We start from the raw sequence: 16,964 nt of genomic DNA, 5'->3' as shown, positions 1-16,964 counted from the left end.
TTCAATGAAAAAAACCCACGTAAATTGATCATATATTAGAATCTGGCAGGTAGTAGGGGTACTCTTGCCCCCATCTCCAGGGCCATCTCCCTAATATGTCCTGAAATAGCAAACCTATTGGCATTATTATAATGGATTGTGGGTCCATTCTGATTAATTGGTGCCCATGCCTTTCAGATTTGATAAGTATTTTGAATATTACATCTGTCCATCATGTTCCTTGTGCAGAATCTGTTCAAAGTCACAGTGCCAAGCATCGTAAACTAATCAATTATAAAATTATAAATGGGTATCTAGTTTACTAATTCTTCATGGGTGTGATTCATGTGAATCAGCCTTCAGAATCTGATCAAACGAATACTAATAACATAAAATCAAGTTCTTAAACTTGCAAAGCTGAGAAGTTTCTAGACCCAAGGTAACCTCATCATACTAGAGTCCCATGGAGATGGGATTCAACATTATCCTGGATCTACTCTCCAACCATCTTAAAGATAATTTAAAACACAAGGAGTGGCTGTGTGGAGCAGCAGACCGGGAAATAGCTGCTTCACTGTGACAGCGGCATTCCCATTGTGCCCGGAAGGCCCAGACAGCCATGAAGCTGTTACCGGTTCCAGAAGATGGAAGAAAAGAGTTGAAGAGTTGATTAATGTTGTGACTTTTCTATAATTTAAGATTGTACTTCTTCTTCCTTTCTTTCACCTTCCTCACCCATCCCTGCAAAAACTCCCACATTTTAAGGTTAATGTTATATGATTATTTGAGAAGACTTAGACCCCCAACATACTGAGATATGTGGATCCAAGCCTGGCTTCCCATTCCCAGCAGCCAGTAACAGCAGTTCACTGGAGTGGATGAAGGAAATCACAGTGATGTCTGCAGGCTCCAGCCTAGGTGTCTATGTCTTAGCGATCCCTTGCATTTTCAATGACCAGTTCTTATGCTTCTGTCCCTGATGATACTAAGGTTAGCCTGACCTTTCCAACAATGCAGGAGTTTGCTTGGTATTACTTGCCAGATGACTCTGCCCTTTTAATGATAAGCAGCTCAAAAACTTTGTTAACCAATTTCATATTGAAATTTTTCCTTTTTCTGAGACCAAAATAGTCTTAAGAGTTGCATGCATGTTTCTACTTTTATGCTTTAGAAAACACAGGCAGTTCTTTCTCCCTCCCACAAAAGCCCAGAGGAATCTCCTCTTCTTCCTCAACTTCCAGTATAAACAGGTCAAAGAAAAACCACAAGAGTTGAGGTGGGGGCCCACTGGGACCTACCGCATTGCTGCAGCCCAGGGTTCTTCTGAGAGTTCCCTCTGAACACAGAGTGGTCTTGGGCAATGGAGAAGTGGTCTGCGACTACATCTGGTGCTAACATTCCAGAATCCTACACCATGTTTTACCAAGACAAGCCCTGAGGGGAACTGTGGGAATAGATGCAAAGGGAGAACAAATCAATGAACTTGACTTAATGACAGCAAGGCCTCCCAGAGCCACCTTGGCTTTCTTTCCAAGGCCATGATCCTGCCTTCCAGATCTCAGGCAGCTGCCTTCCAGTTGCTGTGATGGTTTGTGGCCTGTCCTCTGCAAGAAGCAACCCATAAGCTCGTGTTTGTACTGAAGAACTGCTGGGTCTTGGCGCCTTGGAGTTACTTTTAGCTTGTCCTCAGCAAGATACACACCAAAACCAATTTCACTGTGTGTGTGTGTGTATGTTTAAAGGGTAGCTTAAAGGGAACAAAACAACTTGGGTTTATACTTTTTCCACAATTCCTGACCTTGAACAGAAATTCTCCTCAACCAGCACAGTCGGTTGGTGGGATAAGTACAGTGGAGAGTGTATGTGGAACAGATGTGAAGCCCTTGCCTTATGAAAAATCTGCCTTGGAGTCTTTTCTTAGCCAGGGTGTGCAAGCAGAAGAAAATTTTCTGAAAATGCCAAATATAATCTCAGACAGCAATTCTGAAAGCTGGCACAACGCGCCTGAAAAAGGATTAGCTGAATCTCCACCTGCCAGGGCAGAGCTCCTGAAACCCCATCTCAACCCTGCTTTTCCAGCAGGGCCCCTCCTCGTGCGGCCAGGCAGAGCGAGAGATTAAAGAGTGGGTCGCAGCTGGTTGTTGGACTTACCACCTGAGTTTGTAGTGTTTGAAGGCCAGAATAAAACTCCACCCTTAAGGACTGGTTTGCTAAGGCAGAACAAAAGCCAGCAGTGCCCGTTGTGATGCTGGTGGCCGGAGGCTGTGTGCTGCTGGATCCTGCAAGTGCAGAACTGTTTCTGCTATTAATGACTCAGCAGTAAACTGAGCTCCATCTCCCTGGGCACACAAGGGCCCTTTTCTTACTTTCTCAACCTGAGGGCTATCACTTACTGTCATTTTCTTTCTTCTTTTTTTAAAAATTGAAGTGTCGTTGATTTACAGTGTTCATTTCAGTGTCCAGCAAAGCGATTCAGTTATACACACACAAACACACATCCAGTTCACTGTCGTTCCCACGTACTGAGCGCTTGGCAGTTTGACAGGCATTTCCACATGCGGTGCCTTACTTCAGCTTCACAGGCCCCGCTGTCGGTGTAATTCCCTCTCATTGTGAAGTTCAGAGCATTCAGCGTCTTGTCACGAGCACTTACCAGTCACTGCTACAGGTGACAGTCAAACCTGGTTCTCCTGACCCCGGTGACTGTACTTACTCCCCTGCTGTCATTATGAGGCTGGCTGATCAGAGTCCCGGTTGGGGTCCGTGACAGAAGGCTGCTCCTGAGGATGAGGGTCCGGGACATGAGAGAGGAGGGCTGACAGCCTGAAGCGCCCATGCCCGTGTGCACCCCACACACTCACAGACTGTGCAGTGAGGCAGGGTGTGCAGAGGGTGACCCACCTGGCTGCCCCTGCCAGGGACTCTCCTGGGTTTAGTGTGGGGTTCGAGGACAAGTAAGAGGCCCCACAGAGAGCCAAAGGGGGCTCCAGGCCCAGGAGGTCTGCCCGCACCCTCATCACTCACGTCATGAAGACATAAACCAGAAAACACAAAGAACATTCCTCTCCCAACATGTAATTGTTTTAGCCCAACTAACAACCCTGAGTTGTGACCTAACAAACCCCTCCCCCCCGAAAGTTCCTCAAGCCCACCAGATGACCTACCTCGTCCTAAAGAGAAACTGTGCCTTCCCCGGGCATAACAAACACAAGCCCTTAGATGATGATCAGCTGACGTCTGGAAACCTCCAAAATGACCCTCTTCCTTAAAGCACATAGGTGGGCAGGCCCTCCCTTATAAAGACCCTAAGAATCTGCCCTCAGAGCACACAGACACTGCTCATCTGTCAGTCTGCTGTTGCCTGTAGCAGTGTACCTAATAAACTTTTCTTTCACTTTTCTTTGTTTCTGGTAAAATCTTTTACCACCTGCAGTACCGGCCTACCTCATCCCACAACATTTACCCCTGAAAATCTGGCCTCCCAGGAGCCCCCTCAATCCTGGGCACACCGGGAGGGTTGGCCACTCCCCAGATGGATCATATTCTGTCTCCCTGAATTCCTGGTATTACCTCTAGGTTCAGAAGATCCTTGGTCCCAAACTCTTGGGAAATTTTAGAGGCTTCTGGGACCGCACAGTTGATCTCTGCAAGACATTTACTGAACCTGGACTTGGGTCATTTTATTCCAAGTGGTTACAATTTAAATATTTTTAAAATCTAAGCCCTTGGTTACCAATGGGAACCAGGTTAACAATATTTGCAACTGATTCTGAACGAGGCAGAACAGGAAGTGCTTTCAGTCCTCACCATTAATCCTCAAGACATAATTTGGTGATTATTACTCCCATTTTACAGATGTGGTGTTGAGGTCATACATATTCAAGCCAGGCTCCAGGCCCTGAACCAGCTGTTTCTCACTCCAAAGCCCATACTCCTGCAGTACGTTTCTCAAAGTTCTTCCAGATCCCAAGCATCCTGTCCCAAGCAAATTGGAGCTCAGTGGGTGCTTCGAGATCAGCACCTTTCTTTAGAAGCTCTTGGAAACTCTGGAGTAGAATCAGGTTCACAGCATTTAGGAGATTAAGTTTTTTGAGAGGTCTGGCCCCAGAATTTCATAGAAACAGTGTAAAAGAGTTTACAAGAGAGATTCAGTTGGTAACTTTTCCAAACCAAAAATTAGGACCGATGGATGACATGTACCATGCAACATGACCATGAATTTTTTTAGCTCTTTTTTTTCTAATAGGTTACCTTGCAAGTTTCAGCTTTTGTCTTTTTAACACCCAATCAATTCTCCTACAGGAGGGATTAGGACTGTAAAGATTTATATAGATATTAAACCTCACTCGACTTACTATGTTCTTATAAAACTTTGTGTTCCAGATTAAGTCCTATAAGATTTTGTCAAGGCCTTTAAGAGGGAGTTTACCAAATGAGCATTTGTACATTTGTGCTGGCACCACCCACGCTGGTACTATTCTGCCTTTGTTCATAAGAAAACATTTTTTTTTAATAAGGAAACAATTTTTTTGTGGCTGAGATAAATTAGAATTACTATTTTAATTGCTAATTCTGAATTAGGCATATAGATTTTAAATTGAACCTACAACACTTTTGCATTGAGACAGATATCTGTAGCAAAGTTTACCCCAGTTTTTTAAAAGAAAGTTTTGTCCATTTTTGTTGTCTGAAAAATATTTCATGATCGGAACAGTTTTGAAGACTTAGAAAACCTGCCTCACTGACTGACTCCACAAGAGTAGAATCTCTTTTGTGTAGAATGAATGAATGTACTTGGAGGTGAATGTGCTAGTGTACCCCCAAAAACTGTAAAAAATAAAATCAGTCCTAGACACTCGATCAATATAGACAGTCGATTCAGGAGATTCTAGCATCATTGCATCTGATTTTAAGAAATCGTGGCTTGAAGGAGTTAAAGTTACTTCAGAAGAGTGAAGCACTTGCCCAAGTAAAGGAAAGCCCTTTGGCATTTGAGAGCCTGTATACAGGCTGGACTTCAGTTCCCCGTCTGCCCCGCACTATGTGCGTTTGTGTCATGCACAACCTGTACAACCATATGGGACAGCTCTGTGTATAATGGTGATTTGGGTTCAGGTCACAATTTGTCTACATGCAGAGGCCACAAGTTTTACTTATTTTTTTTTCCCCCAAACGTCTAGAAACCATAGCTGACGGTATCTATGTTCTATATACCCCCAACTCCGTTCTCCCAATATTTACCTTCTATTCAATTTGTTTACATTTCCTTGACCTTATTTTCACTTATGTTTAATTATATGTTTTCCACAAACTACATCAATTCTTTGTAGCATGAAGTAGAGTATAAATGTACACGCACACATATCCCCAAAATCAGCTGTGCCCAGCAGAAAAGCGAAAGAAGGTTTTAATCAGTTGTGTTGAGCTGAACTAAACTGACCCACTTTTACATCCCCAGATATAAAGTAGTTAAGAAAGCTCTCAGGCATTTTCAGTGGGTTTTATTATTCTGTCTTTGTTAGATCTCTACCCATGGTTTGATCATTAAAAGTTACTATATTTATTTTCACAACTTGACTGTTTAGGGTGGGGCTCATGGATGACTGTAGAGTCTTGAAGGCTTTGAGTCATATTGCTGAAGGCAGAAGGCACAAAATATTTTTAATTACAGCAGACTGAGCTGGACATCAGTCAGAAAAAGTCTCTGTTTACTGAAATACAGAATGAAGAGAGAGACAGGATGGGCACTACTGGAAAAGTATGCAGAACATTTCTGTATCCTTGTTATTATTCTAATAATGGGGGGTTGGTTGTTAGAACTTGAGATACCTTCATGTAATTAAATACGTGGGGCTATTTCTTGAGGAATTAAATGTCTGTTGAGCACGCACACACTGGGGGTGGGTTGGGGGAGGGAAGCACTGGGTGGGGTTTCAGAAAATGCCAATAGGAATAGGTTAAAGCAACATATAGAAGGTTTTTCACTAAGACATTGAGGGGGGTGGAGAAACATGGTTTCTATTGATGTTAGTAATTTAATTTTGGGATAGCTGGGCATTTGCACTGGTGAGCAAAATGTTTCCATAAGGAGACTTTCAACAGCACGTGTTGTATTCACTACTGTAGTCCAATGGGAGACCAAGGTCTCATTCTCAGCTGTCAGAAAAGATTTTCCTGCTGTTGACAATGGAATGATGCTAAATCTGGAATGCAAAGTATCATGCTTTTAAGGTTTCTTAAGGATGCAGTTTTCATCAGAATATAAGTTTTAAAATCTTTAAAAACAAGAATACACTGTAGGTAAAATGTGTTCATTCTTTAAAAACAGAGTTGGCATTAACTTTAGAAATAGCTTTGGCATTTTTTCCATTTGCAAGTTGGTTAGTATAGTTCCTTGCTTTAAGTGGATACACAATTGTTTATAGTATTAGGTATTTTTGTTTTGGTTTTATTTAAACAATTTTGCATTTAGCCTACCTTAACGTTTTAGAAAAAATGAAGATGACATTTGAAGTCTGGGTAGTATGACAAGTGAGGAGGACTTCTGATGTTAGAATTTGAAATAATTGTTCCTGGAATTGAATAAAACAGAATAAAAGCATTTTAGCTTGGGTAAAGTCCCAGCAAAACTAGATTAATTATGGAATTAATTTTGGACTATGCAGGCTAGCAACTCTACCCACAGAAATTAATGAATCTTAGGGTTGGAAGAAATCTTAAAAATGTGCAACTCCATCCAACCAACAGGTGCTTGACTTTAATTATGCTACCTCTATAAAGTGGTTATCTAGCCATTGTTAGAACATTTCCAGTGACTCAGTAGCCTCAAGGCAGCACTTTCCAATTATAATTAATGATGCAATATATAACTTAAGATATAGCATAAAAGCTATAGAGATAGGCGTGCAATAGAGTGGTTTGCGTAAGGGTCCTGAATTTCCCAAGTTGCCTTAGGGTTTCAGTGCGGCTCAGGAAAGGAGAACGTCTCTTTACATTTGGGATTACTTTTTTCTTTTTTTGTAATAAATGTTTTTTAACTAAAAAGTTAATAGATGATTAGTTTGCTAGGGCGGCCGTGACGAAGTTCCACAGAATGGGTGGCTTAAACAACAGAAATTTATTTTCTCACAGTTCCGGAATCTGGTAGTCTGAGATCAAGGTGTCGGCAGGGCTGGTTTCCCCTGAGGCCTCTCTCCTTAGATTGTGGATGGAGACAAGACACCTTCTGTCTGTGTTTTCACAGGGTCTTTTCTCTGAACATGTCTGTGACCTAATCTCTGCTTATAAAGACACCAGTTGGACTGGATTAGGACTCACCCCAATGACCTCATTTTAACTTAGTTACCCCTTAAAAGACCCTATCTCCAAATACAGAGACATTCTGAGGTACTGGGGATCCAGATTTCAACATATGAATTTGAGGGGAACACAATCCAGCCCATTACAATAATCATTCTAGAAAATCTGGATAATCAGAAAATATGAGGAGAAAAAAATCAACTATAGTCTTACATCCTAAAGACTCACCACTGATTTCATTTTTGTTTTTATCTCCCTCCTTACATTTTTCCATCCATATTTTATGTAGTTGCACTCACACAATGTATAAATATTCTGTCCTGTTTTTCCAACTTAATAGAAGCATTCTCAAAATTTATAACAATTTACAAATCTTTTTAAAATGTCTAACTCTAATTTCTAGATTTATAATTTATTTCATCACTTCTCTATTATTACCTATGTATTTGTTTACACATATTGTTTATATATCTCTTCTTATAAATAGTGCTTGATGACCTATAATTTATATTAATATTTTTCTGAATTTACCACTTCTTTAAGTTAGATTTTCTAAAAGGGATTATTGGGCAAAAGAGTCAAAGTATTCTTAAGTAGGGTACAAAGTTTGGGTTATACAAGATGAATGAGTTCTGTAGATTTAATGTAGGCATAGTGATGACTGTTAACAATATTGTATTGTATACTTGAAATTTGCTAAGGGGGATAAATCTTAAATCTTCTCAACACACACACGCACACACACGAACACACAATAGGAACTAAGTAGAGTAACTAAGTAAAGTAACAATTAGTAACTAAGTAGAGGTGATGGATAAGTTACTTCGCCTGATGGTGGTCTTTTCACAATGTGTACATATATCAAAACATCAAGTTATATTCCTTAAACATATACAATCTTTATATTCCAAAGATACCTCAATAAAGTTGCTAAATAGAAAGTGACCATCTACAAGAAAAAAGAAACCATTCTAGTATCCTGATGCACACCGCAAATTATTTTCCAAAGGTGTTGACACAAATGACATTGCCCATTTCACCATCCCTTTGACAATACTGTGTATTGTAAGTAAAAAGTCATACCAACTTAATACAGAATTATGTCTTATTATTTTTATTTAAGAAAACTTTTTATAACTGAGGAAAACAAACAATTTGCCTTTTCCTCTTCCTGTTTTTTGCACGTGTCTCTAGGTGTAACATGTGGGAGGGCAGAAGTAGCAAGAGTGGAGTTTTAATACTTCCCTTACAAATTTGGTTAAGCATTGCATACATGAAAAATGTTAACTCTTGTCACTTTTGCTTTAAGTTCTTTTTCCCTCAGACTACTTGCTTAAATTACTTACATTTGGAAGATTTATTTACTGTTTCTCAACACGTAACATGTTCATTCTTAGAAGTTTCCTTTACAACTTTTTTTCTATCATTCTTAAGTGTAAAATTTCCCCCATGCTCCATAGATTTGATATTTATGTCTTTACTTATTGATAAAATAGTGGGACTTTAAAACTAAATCTCAGCTATTAATCCAGCAGGATTTTTGGTGTGAGATTTCTAACTTCAGGATTGGGCCACATTACACTGTGACCCATAATGTTTGCCTTTGAGACGCAGAGGATGAATGTTAACGTCAGTAATGGCTTTCGGCCACCCATCTGTTTCCAGCATATCCTTTCTCACATTTAATCTCTTTGCAAAAGAGCCAAGTAGCCGTCCATCTAAAGAAGATCCTTAGTTATTAGTAAACAAGTAAGATGAGCGATAACTCATCATTTTTCACCTGAACAAATTAATTAAAATATGTTGTATGATTCCTAGACAGATTTGGGGATGGAAAAGCAAGAAAGTATCTCTCCTGCTCCTCACTCCTCACTGATTTCAATAATGTCAGCAAAATTATTTAACTGAATAATTATGCCAAAACCAGCTGAACAGCCGGAGGCTACTTGCTGAGCTCTCCACCCCTTATTTCCACTCCTGTAAGATGAGAGGTTTTACCTTGCCTATCTGGACCCGCGAGATGCAAGAACAGGGCTAGATGCAAAAAGGGATTCAGAGACGCCAAGACACAGACTGAGTCATCCAGGAACTCACAGTCTATATACTTCATGACATGCATGTTTCCCTTCATTTCTAACCAAGCAAATTTTCTAATTTTGTCACCACTGCTACATGATTTATAGCAATTAAATACTGGCTTAGATTCTTGCAGATAAATCAGCAGCATTTTCTGTTTTATACATTTGCTCTTGTGAGTAAGTGATACACAGGTGACATTTTGTTACTTTGTAGCAGAAGGACTTAGTTTAGTGAAATATTTATGACCACAGGCAGAAAAAGCAAAGGGCTGGAAATCGTGTACCTCAGATCTAGTCCAGCCCTGCTTCTCATGTGCTATGTGACCATGGATCAATTATTTAGTGTCTCTGGGCTGCATTTCTCATGTATCAAACATGTGTGTACCTAAGATGATCTCTAGGGATTACAATGTGCTCTTCTGCCCAGATTCGTATTATTTGGAGTCTGTATTTGTAAAGACATAAATGGGACCTATTATCACTTTCACCAACTTAAGTTATTAAATGTAAAGCAGCTGTGCTATGGGAACATAAGAAACCCTTTTCCATTGAGGAAACAGAAGTTGCCCCACCAAAGGCTAAAGAAGTTCATATTAAGGTAATGAGCCCCAAGAGTGCATACACCTGAAATATTATCACACCTGTATTGAGTATGTCATTGTTGTGAGGTTGGATTCTTAAAAAAGGAGATGTTTCCCAAATTTTGGATATTAATTCTCATACTGGTTTTTGTTTATTGTTAAGGATCTGGTCATATTGGATATAAAATTAATGACAATTATCAATTAAAAAACACTGCTAATCTGCTCTATTACAATTTTTATTTGTTGAATCTTTATTGACCCAAGGTCTGATAAAAATGGTTAATAATCCTGCCAAATGATTACTTTAAAAATCTTCTGGGTATCAGTTAGCATTGAGATTATTTTTCACAAAGAATGAGGGACTCATTTGTGCCTGGAGTGTTTCCCACGCTCCTTTGGACAGAGCTTAACCATTAAGCTGGACCCTGGGTTGTTGAGTAGGCATTGCTGCCAATCTTTCTTTGACCTTCTCCTCACCTGAGCACTGTGGTAACAGTACCCTTTGCTTACTTATCTTCTTGCAATCATTTTACCTTTCATTAAGAGAGTCCTAGGAGTACCTTGCTGTACTCCTTGAGTAGATTGAGCAATCTACTCAAATGCTGGTCACATGGTTACATCTACATTCTAGTTCCCACACAAGAGCATCAATTTGCTTCAAAAATTTGCAGATACTAACAAATATATATACAGAATAGATAAACAACAAGTTTATACTGTATAGCACAGGGAACCATATTCAACAACTTGTAGTAACTTATGGTGATGAAGAATATGAGAATGAATGTATGCATGTTCCTATGTGACTGAAGCACTGTGCTGTACACCAGAAACTGACAACATTGTAAACTGACTGTACTTCAATAAAAATATATTTTTTTAAAAAGGCACTGAGATTCAAAGTAAGGCCAAAGGCAGCAATACTGTAAATTCTTTAAGGAGAGGCATCTGATCTGATGATTGATAGTCAGCTCAGTATCTCCTAAGAGTCAAGACTATTATAGTAGGCAATCATACTGGATAAGCAATTATAATCTTTTCAAGAGACAGTTAAATATCCTCTCAACTGTAAAGTGACTAATTTGCTGCTGGGCTTAATATTGTTGTCTCTGAACACAGATTTTGGCCACAGGAAACTGCCAAACAGATGACCATGTGATAAAAGGCACAATGGTGTCTAAGTTTCCAGTGATTGTGGGACATGCAGCAACTGGGCTTGTGGAGAGCACTGGAGAAGGAGTCACTACGGTGAAACCAGGTGTGCAAAGGTCAAGTCACAAGTCTGGGATAAGTAGGGTTGACTAGCCTATCAAAGGGAATAGTACAACTAGGAATTATGCAAGGAGGATACGAGAATAAAAGGAGAATGGATCATATAGTGAAGTTTAATTTGGCAAAATCTCAACCTTTAGCGAGCAAACTTGATGGTGCTTATAAGCTTTAGAATACAGGCATACCTTGTTTTATTGCACTTTATTGTGCTTCACAGATACTGCATTTTTTACATATTGAAGGTTTGCGGCAATCCCGAGTCAAGTGAGTCTATCAGGCGCCGTTTCTCCAATAGCGTTATTTTAAAATTAAGGTATGTACATTGTTTTTTAGATACAACAGTACTGCACATTTATTAGACTATACTATAGCATAAACATAACTTTTATATGCATTGAGAAATCAAAAAAATGTATGGCTCACTTTTTTGCAGTGGTCCGAAACCAAACCCATAATGTCTCCAAGGTATGCCTGTGTATTCTTAAGAAATTCTTGCACATGGCGTGGGCTAAATGCACATTAACTTGTTTCATACTTTAATGTTAATGACCAACACCTTTTATCACGATGTTTTCGCTCTAGATGGCAAAGTCATCCCCCTCTTTCTGCCTCAGTATAGAGAATGCCATGTTTATCGCCACCCAGACGGCAACCTTTGTATAAGGTGCCAGTAGGTTTCAGTCACTTTTGTCTAGTGCCATTTAAGTTGTTTCTGTGCTAATTTTTGAACTGAAATAACATGTATTTGACGTATCAAATAGCGTTACTAGTTGTGGCGTCCTGGGTGATGGCACCACCAGGGTTACATGCAATGGCAAACTGGTCTACCCCGTTGTGCACACCAGTGTGTTTACTGCGTGGACAGTGGTCGGCAAAACGTCTGTTGCTAAGGCTGATGATGCAGCTCCTCCTGAGAAAGCCTGTTTAACTGGATGTGGATTTTCCACTAGATATGGGGCTGCTGTTAAGGTAAGGTAAGAAGCGGTGTGGGCTGGTTCCTTCTTTTTAAAATTTTTTAAATGCTTTTTTTTTTTGAAAACTGAAGATTTGGGGGGAAAAAACTCTTAAAACATATCTCATATGCAGGCTGTTTCTATACAATGACAAGTCAACTGGAAGAAAAATGAAAACTTCAGATTAGAAATTTTATTTCTAAATAACTAGAAGTGAAATGTCTAGGTTTAATTTTGCTTTCCTCCGTATTTCCCTCAGGTTCAGTTTCTAAAACTGGGATTCATATCTAAAATTAATATTTTTTTCTTTCACAAAATAAATATCCCTGCTGGTGTGTTAGTTTGCTGCAGCTGTTGTAGCAGCATACCACAGATCTTGTGGTTTAAACCACAGGAATTTATTTCTCACACTCTGGAAACTAGAAGCCCCGAATCAAGGTGTCGGCAGGGTTCGTTCCTTCTGAGGGTGGGGAGTAAAGGATCTCTTCTAGGCCTCTCTCTTTGGCTGTCTTCTCCCTCTGTTTCTTCATATCACCCTCCCTCTGTGTCAGTCTTTTTGTCCAAATTTCCCCTTTCTATAAGGACACTAATTATATTGGATTAGGGTCCACCTAATGGCCTTATTTTAACTTATTACCTCTGCAAAGACCCTATCTCCAAATAAGATCACACTGTGACGTACTGGGGGCTAAGACTTCAACATATGAATCTGGAGGGGGTGGGGTGGGGACACAAATCAGCCTCTAATAGCTGGTATGAAATAGTATGAAAACTATAGTATGAAACAGCATGAAGAGTATGAAAACATGAATGCATTTTGAAGGGCGATTATTTGGACTCAGTTTATGTTACTCCTAATGAGTTGAAGAAGTAAGCAGAGTAGCACGCAATTCATACACAGTAAAATTATTCCCACAAGCAATCCAGGCAATCCCCACACTGTGGTGGTCCCATCCAATTCCAAAGTCTTGAAAATAATCTACATGTTAGTTGATTCCAAATTTGTATCTCAGTCTCTCTCTGGACTCCAAATTCTTTTATCCAACTCCTTACCTGACATCTCCATTTGAAGGTCTCAAAGGTATCTCAAACTGAATAGGTATAAAACTGAATCCTTAATTTTTCTCCTCCCTGCCCCTCCAAACATTTTTAGGCTCAGATCTCTTCTCTTTATTTACATTTACTTCCAAGGTGATCTCCCCTGGCCTCGAGGCTTTTAATACATTCTACTTACAACATTTGAGTTTATATCTCCAGCCTAGACTTACACCTGAGCTACAGACTCATATATCCAATTGCCTGACTTCTCCTCTTGGATTTTTGATAGACATGTAAACTAAGCCTGCCTAAACCACTCTTGACCCCACCATCTCCCACCCGGCCCCCAACCTGCTCCTCCCACAGTCCCCCCATCACTCCATCATTCCTGTTGATCAGGCTCCAGACCTCGGGTTACATTCTTTCTGTCAGGCAATGAGTATTTCAGCAAATCCTGTTAAGGTCCTGTTAAAGCAACTTTTCAAAATATACCCAAGATCTGACAATTTCTCACCAGCACCATCACTTGTCCAAGCCACCATCCTCTCCTTCCTGTCTTACAGTGATGTCTTAAATGGTCTCCCTGCTTTTCCACTTTGCCCCCATATGGAATATTCCCCACAGAGCAGCCAGAGTGAGACTGTTAAATGGAAGTCAGATCAGGTCACACTTCTCTTAAATCCCTCTGTCTTCCTTTCTCACTCAGAATAAAATCTCAAAACTTGCAACCACCAAAAGGCCCCACATGACCTGGCCCTCTGACCCCAGCTGCTCCTACTCCGTTCTCACTCTGCTCCGCCACACTGGCCTCCTCACTGCTCTCGCTGGTCAACACTCAACTTCAACACCTTTATAATTACTCTGCCCTCTCCCTGAAGTGCTCTTTCCCAAGATTCCTGGACAGTTCATTTCCTTTGTTTTGGCTCTGATGTCACTTTATCAGACTGGCCTTCCCTAAGCTTTATAAAATAGCATCCCCCCAACCCAGCCTGTCCTCTGGCACAACCTATTGCCCCTACTCTATTTTTCCCTCTGTCCTTGTCATTGGATGATGTGCTCTGCATTGTTTGTTTATTGTCAGTCTCTCTACACTAAAATGAGAGGATTCTCATGCTTCCTGAGAGCAGGGACTTGGCATGTTTTTCTCTGCCATATTCCCAGCCCCTGAAATGGTGCCTGATACTTAGCATATACGCAAAGGATGGTTAGTGAATAACTGAATTTACTTCTAACTCCTGAATAATCTATAATCTCCTCACATCACACAAATAGTCAAAGTGAGAGCTCAACTTAAATCTCTTAGTGTTTATTTCTCAAGTCAAATCTTATTTCCTTGAAGGACCTCTCTGTAAAGAATTTCATCTGTACCAACCAGCCTCTCATTTTTGTGTCCCAGGTACAAAGCTTTGGCCTCACATTGACCATTGTCTGTGTCACTGGGGACCTTGACAAAAGCTGTAACAGCCAAATGCTGAGAGGGCTCAAGAGATAATGGGAGAAAAGACAGTAGAACTGGAAACAGTGAACTGGAAACAGTGAACTGGAGATGATCCTTCTGTAAAGAAGTTTTTCTATAAAAAGAGCAGAAATGGGACAGCTAGAAGATGTGGAGGCAAGAGCAGGTTTTTGCCTTCATTTCTTACAATGAGAGAAATACAGTCATTTAATGTGTTGTTGACAATAGTCTCATGGGGAAAAGGTAATAATGCAGGAGAGAAAACTGTATATTTTTATACAATATAAAGAACACTTAGTAAAGTCTAAAGAGAACATGTGTACTTGTTTACAGGTTGGAAAAGCAGAGATGATGTTCCAAACTAGTGACTGATTTCCTGGCAAAGAAATTTGACCTGGACCAATGATAACCCATGTTTTATCTATTGAAAAAAATCAATGAAGGATTTGAACTGTTGTATTCAGGGCAAAGTTATCTTTTTTATGGTGACCCTGTCTCCTCCCCATAAGCTACTTTTAAAATGTAATATTTATAAGTGCATGTTTCCTTTATATATTTTTCTGACTATTTAACGTAGCAAGATTGATGTAGCGGGCTACTTCTTTTCCATGGACTTCTTATGTCATTGTCCTATATTTTTAAAAACTCTGAAATTTCTTTTAATACAAGATGGATTTCATCGCAGGCTATTTTTATTTTATCGCAAAGCTGCTCACTTCAAGTAATGCCACAGTATTTCCTTACTTTACAGTTTACAAAGTGCTTTTTTAAATGTTTTCTTCTGATAGCTGAAGGTCAGACTTTGTTTGCTTGTTTTTACTTTTTCACCCCCTTTACTAGTTTCTCCCACCCTGTAGCCTTGCTTCTAGCAACCACCAGTCTATTCTCTGTATCTATGAGGTTTTTGTTGTTGCTTCAGATTCCACGTAAAAGTGAGATCATAGAGTATCTGTCTTTCTCTGTCTGACTTATTTCACTTAGCATAATGCCCTTGAGGTCCATTCATGTTGTTGCAAATGGCAAGACTGCATTCTTCTTTATGGCTGAATAATATTTTATGACTGAGTTATCCATCCATCCTTCCACGAACACTGAGGTTATTTCCATTTCTTGGCTATTGTAAATAGTGCTGTAATGAACATAGATGTGCCTGTATCTTTTCAAGTTAGCATTTTTGTTTTGTTCAAATAAATACTCAGAAATGGAATTGCTGGGTCCTATGGTAGTTCTATTTTTAGTTTTTTGAGAAGCCTCCATACTGTTTTCCATAGTGACTGTACCAATTTACATTCCAACCTGTTCCCACCTGCTTGGGGGTTCCCTTTTCCCCACATCTTTGCCAACACTTGTTATTTCTTATCTTTTTGATGATAGCCAATCTAGCATGTGTAAGGTTTTGATTTGCATTTCCCTGATGATTAATGATGTTGAGTACCTTTTCATGTGTCTCTGGCCATTTGAATATTTTCTTTGGAAAAATATCTGTTCAGATCCTCTGACCATTTTTTCAGTCAGGCTGGTTTGGGGGTTGTTTTTTTGTTTTGTTTTGTTTTGTTTGCTATTGAGTTTTATGTTCTTTATATATTTTGGGTATTAACCCCTTACTGGATTGATTATGATTTGCAAATATTTTCTCCCATTTAGTAGGTTGCCTTTTTATTTTGTTGATTACTTCCTTTGGGGTGTAGAAGCTTTTTATTTGGATGTAGTCTCTGTTTATTTCTTCTTTTAATGCTTTTACCTTTGGTGTCAGATTTTTAAAAACATCTCCAACACTTATTTCAAGAAGCTTACCACCTATATATTCTTCTAGAAGTTTCATTGTTTCAGATCTTAGGTATAAACCTTTAATCCATTTTGAGTTAATTTTTGTGTATGGTATAAGATAGTGGGGCGAGTTTTCCCAACACAATTTATTGAAGAGACTGTCCTTTCCCCATTGTATGTTCTTGGCTTCTTCATCATAAATTAATTGACCATATATGTATCAGTCTACTCCTGGGCTCTCTGTTCTGTCCCATTGAACTGTGAATCTGTTTTTATGCCAATAGAACAATTACTACTGTTATTATTACCATTTTCAATTGAAGAACCTAAGGTTGTGAGAGGCAAATAAATAACTTGCCAGCCCTTGTAGGGTCAGCACCAGGATGCAAACTCAATGCAAAGCTTGTGCTCCCCAAACTCTTCTGACAGAGCTGGAAGCTCCCAGTAACATGGGCATTTTTGTCACTACTCTTGTTGCTTCTGAGTGTTGGGCAAGTGCAGAGGTGGAGAACAAAGAATTTGCACAAATTTCAGCAAT

The 16,964-nt window shown here is 39.6% G+C and overlaps 1 protein-coding gene across 2 annotated transcripts in view; it reads right to left on the bottom strand.

Moving 5' to 3' along the window:
• Nucleotides 1–16,964, bottom strand: part of C2H4orf17 (chromosome 2 C4orf17 homolog) — an 86,875-nt gene that overhangs the window by 38,416 nt on the left and 31,495 nt on the right. Inside the window, exon 4 of one of the 2 annotated variants that reach the window (XM_032460392.1) lies at nt 1,278–1,423. The exons of the other annotated variant lie outside the window; for it this stretch is intronic. The gene's annotated coding sequence lies outside the window, so the exon portion shown is untranslated. The remainder of the gene's footprint in view (nt 1–1,277; nt 1,424–16,964) is intronic. 2 annotated transcript variants of the gene reach the window in all.

The sequence above is a fragment of the Camelus ferus genome, chromosome 2, assembly GCF_009834535.1.
Source record: "Camelus ferus isolate YT-003-E chromosome 2, BCGSAC_Cfer_1.0, whole genome shotgun sequence".
Taxonomy (NCBI): Eukaryota; Metazoa; Chordata; class Mammalia; order Artiodactyla; family Camelidae; genus Camelus; species Camelus ferus.
The sequence above is the reverse complement of the archived record's forward strand: the minus strand, read 5'-3'. Positions and strand labels throughout refer to the sequence as shown.